Below are 5,250 nucleotides of genomic sequence, written 5' to 3' on the forward strand. Positions count from 1 at the left end.
ATAGAACTTTTCCCGAAGTGGTTATGAAAAAATCGTGTACTGGTCCCGACAAAAGGAATAAAATTTCTGTTGAGGTTTGCATATACAATTCCATAAGAACCTGGTACTCAAGCCTTCTTTTGTTGGTCCAAATTGGGCCACAAAGCTATACAATCAGTAGTATGCATCGTTGCCCTCCGAGTCGCACGACATACATAATCACGTATAGTTATAGCTGGCATGATACTATGGATAAGAAACCTCCACTCGCGCCTAAATCGCTGTACCTCCGTGAAGCAATGCTCTATAGTAGTTACGCAGACTGACCAAGCATGAATCGCAGAAATCCTGGTTTCATTGAGTCACTTATTGACAGCGAGCTACAAAAACTTTTGAAAAAAAAACCATGTACGTCGCAGTACCCGCCACATTTTATTTTAACAACACTTACACATTTTATGCAAATATTTATACATTAACATGTTTCTTCGCACATTTATGTCCTGTGTCATGTTCGTTTTCACTTTACAAACAAATAAGCTGGACTTGACAATGACCCAAAGTGATAACCACATATTAACCCCTTAGTGGAGGCAGTGCACCGCCGGTAAAACTTCCACAACTTTAACCCAACAACTAGCAAAGAAAAATAATAAATGACATTAACAGCTGTTATTGCTGTTAACAAAGCAATATTGTGTGTCACTTTGACTAAGATAAAAGCACAAAAAGTAAGAAAACAATGCAAACAAACACACGCTAGCAAAAATAACTGAAACCAGAAAAGAAAAAAAAAACACGATCAGTACAACAGCACAATGATGCCTGCAATATTTCACTTTGTCAATTTTGACATTTAGAACGTTGGGACAGTATGTCCACGTAGTTACATTCCGCACACCGCTGACCAAGGCGCAAGGGGTCACATTTGTATGCGCACTAGTTCATTTCATGGAATAATAGTTTAGAACGGATAATATATGGTTTACACCCAAAATATGTGCATTGTTCAACTTATAAATGACAACAATGCAATGCAACCACAAAATTTAACAGTCAAACAAAATAAACATTCAAATAAAAATCGAACTGAATACAGAGTATGTATGTAGTTATGTAAACAGTGTCTGTGCTAGTGACTGGCACGCAAACAAAACGTAAAGGTAAACAAAGTGTAATGCCAGAATTATTATCATGAAAAGTGAAAGCCTAAAGCGAAAATTCAGGCCAAACCCCGAGAATGGCGAGTGCGTATAAAAGAAGTGGTAAATGCAGGATCAACGCTCATCGGGCAGCGCCCAGCACAGAGAGTGAGTGCGCGAGAGGGTATCTACACAGCATAATAGCCACAAAAGCCTGGACTTACGCGTACTTAAGCGATATTCAAAACAAGACAAATTCTAATTTATGTCTATTGTGCGTGGCAATGAGCCAACAAGCCAAACGCTGACAGCGCAGCCGAATACAGCAACCAGCATAGAGCTCACACTCAAGGAAACAACTACTCAATGTCATGCTGACCAACATACCGCGCCACCGCTCACTACTCTATTGCACGCACTGTCGAAAGTACTCAGCACAAAGGTTTTTCGAAAATTTTCCCCCTTTTTTGGGCTTAGAGGAAATAAAAATTAATGAAGGATCCCTTGGAATTACTCGCGTAAATTTGGTGAGCTATCAACAAAAGCCGTTCGTTCGGCTGCGTCGCATTTACACCAAGCAAGCACACAATTGCCGGGTTTCTACATATAGCGCCGTGCTGTGCTGTGCTGTGCACTATATTCGACACCCCCGCCCCCCGCTGAATGTGCCGCATTATCTGTAATTGTTATTAAGCGCTGGCCAGTGGTCATACACTCGAATCTTCGTAGTCAAGTTACTTTCGCTGTGGTGTGTGGTAGAAGGTGGTGGAAAAAAGTGTCTGTTTCGAGACTTGACTGGCCGCTTTGTTTTCATTCGACACACTTCGTTAAATTATAGTAGGTGTGTTGCACGAAAAGGGCCATCATTGAAGTTAATAAATCTTCTTAATAAGTTGTTAGGTTAATTTGACATTTTTGAGCTGGCACATCTTGGGGGTTGTAAGAATTGTTGTTTTGTTTTTAGAAATAAGTGAGTTTTTATAGTGATTTGTATAAGCTAGACTATAGCCAGATTTCGTTGAAGTCTTCAAGTTCGAGTTTAAAATTTTGTCTCTGATATTTTTCAAGCTTTGTACCTCTTGAAAAGCAAGCAATGAAGTTTTGAATATTTCAGAATATTTTAGAATTTTTCTCTACAGAAATTAGCATTATGGATACGAACGGTCCTCTATGGAAAACTGTTTCAACAAAAAGAAAGGTAAAATTAATTTTCAAAAGAGCGGGGAAAAAATTAACTTAATGGTAGCGGAAAAATTTGAACACTGCTCCGGCACGAAATTTAATGCTATTTGTGATTTAATACAATACAACGAATTGGAGATAACGCCATCTAAGTCTTGCCAACGCAGAACAAAGCTTTCGTAGCTCTCACTTTTTTCGCGTTCACAAAAACTTGGAATGAAAATAATTCGCAAGAGAGGCAATTCCATCTACGATCTACAAGAATGATGCCTCTGCAACTTCTATTCTCAAGCATGACCCAAAATTTCAAGGCGCACCATGTGCCAACTGACGTCACTTGAAAATGCCAAATTAAGCCAAGTCCTACTACAATTGGTCTTTCCATCGCAGAGATGGCCTTTCTATTCCTCTTTTACTAGAAAGGGTATCCGCGTTGAATATTTTCAGGGTTGGAGCGCTTGTGTCCATTCGTACAACGTGACAGCTCATCGTCCCATCGTCTGCGGTATTCGCCGTCATCACCGCGCATGCCTGTAAATCTCTTGCAGAATCATGCTCTCTTACGCCCTAAGGTCCGCCAACGGGTGTTGTCCATGCTTCTGCGCCATATACCATCACGGGACTGCTGTTGTTAAGTGTTTTTTGTATGTTGAGAGAGGACTTTACTTCGTAGTTGCTTATTCAGTACAAAGTAGACCTTGTTTAGCCAGATCGATTCTCAAGTTTTCTTTTTGAACTTAATATAAGAGGTATTCCCGAGTTACCTGATACCCAGGGTAAGACAAGTTCGTAATTATTTGCAACACAATTTAGTCGAGAATTGCATTGCCGAACCAGTTCGAAATTAGACACATAAACCTCTACATCTCCACCTCGTAGTCCATGACCTTGAGGACTGAAAATGTCTCGGCATACAATATCGAGCCATACTCCCTTAGAGAAAAGCGATACTGATCCCCATTACCCTCGATGTAGAAACTAGATCTTGATCCAGTGTCAGTTTTGGAGCCATCAGTAAAGATTCGACAGTGTTTGAGTGTTGGTACTAAGCCAGCATTCAGCCCCAAGGAACTCAACCCTGTAGAAACTCCTCAGCGAAGGTAATGGTGGCGTACTATATTTAAGGTGACCATCCGTCCTGTATTATACGGGACAGCCCTCTTTTTTGACCAATTGTCCTAGCAATTAATTTATTTTATAAGGGATGCCAAATGTTCTGTACTTCTTTTAATTCCTTGTATTTGTCCTGTATTCGGGTTTTGGTATTTCGATGACTTAAAAGCTCATTAAAATGGCATGCTTATGAACCAGTCTATAATTTTTAAGCCTGCAGGTGGCCTTTAAGGCATCTTCGTAGATACAAATATTAAGTGACGGCAGGTTTTGCAGTGCAGGAAGTCTGATCATCCAGTTGTAAATCCAGAGGATAGCCTTTGGCGACAGATCACACGTTTTATCAAACACCGGTTTACATTGCCAAAATGCCGACAACACTTTGGTTAGCATCCAGAATTATTCCTAGATACTTAGGCAAGGATCACAGGATTTGTACATTTATACAGATGGTCCCATCTTCACCGTTACAAGGTGGTGTTGTTTGAAAAGTTGTTATTGAGCTGAACTCACTCTCGCTGCCTTATGAATAAATTTACAATTCGTGTGATACCTGCTTGAACTTCGGAAGATAGTCCTTTAAGTGTAATGGGAATTAAATATTCCAAGCTTTTCCTTCTTGTGAAGAGAACAACACCAGTTTTGGTTGGGTTTACGGTACCCATGAGCAAAAATACGATTCATGAAACCTGAGTACCGTATCGAAAAATAAAAGCTCAGTTAGTCTAGACTTAACTTAATTTAACTTACCGTAAGAAATCATCAATGATAACTCAACACGTCAACTTATCCAAGAGCGGAACTATTTTGTTTTTGTGTTTTCTTTTTCAGCTGTTTGACAGTTCGCCGCCTAAAATGCAATCAAAAAAAAAAAAAAAAGCTCATGCAAACAAAAATGTTTGCGTTCATTTACTTTTAAGAAATACGAGAGTCTGGCAAGCCTTATTCTCTTACCGCTCCAAATTTCCGCAAGGCCCTAACTTAAGAACCTAAAATCTACAGGTTCTTAAGTTTCGTACAGTAAGTTAAGTTTTAACTAACTGCCAATACAGTTTCTCATATAACAGGTTGACCAAAATATTAAGTTACGGAAATTAAGTCTAGACTAACTGAGCTTTAAGAGTCCAAAAGAAAATTAAGTTTGGAAATGATTGCTGTATGTACATATTCATATGTACGTATGCATGCTGCTTTATATTTACATACATATGTACGTATGCCTATATGTATTTATGTTAATATTGTGTAGCGTAAAATAGCTCCAAAAAATGGAATAGTTCAGTAATTTGCATAATTTCACATGCCATGAGCAATTTAATCAAAAATTGGAAAAGCCACAGACTGAAAAATATTCAAAAAAAAAGGGAACAAAGTTTTTAAAGAAGCCGCTGCATAATTTGCATTTCCCTGCGCTTAGAAAAAAAATGACATGTTCAAAAAAATTTCATTCCCTTACACTGGAGCAGCTGTCGTAGTTCACAGTTACATGTGTACATACGTAATTATGTATGAATTCGTATTGGTACTCGGCTGTACTACGCGTAGTTAGTATGTAAATAAATGTTTGTGTAAGCAAGTTTTTTGAACGCACAATCTTTGAAATCAACAGAAATAGACCGCAAGGGACAAGGTGCATTCTTTAGTTTTTTTTGTTTTTATTTCTTAAAAATCTTTTGTGTGACCGTCACTACATAGAAGAACGCCATGCGCCTCAGATTTAAACCACTTGTTGCTGTAACGGCCTTTATTTATTACACAACTGTATTGTTTTGCTGGCTATTAGTGCTTTCTTAGTCTAATTTTATTTCCATTTCAAATTTTATTGGCTCTCACA

This window comes from Rhagoletis zephyria, unplaced genomic scaffold, assembly GCF_001687245.7.
Source record: "Rhagoletis zephyria isolate East Lansing unplaced genomic scaffold, Rhagoletis_zephyria_1.1 Rzeph_scaffold_05224, whole genome shotgun sequence".
Lineage (NCBI taxonomy): Eukaryota > Metazoa > Arthropoda > Insecta > Diptera > Tephritidae > Rhagoletis > Rhagoletis zephyria.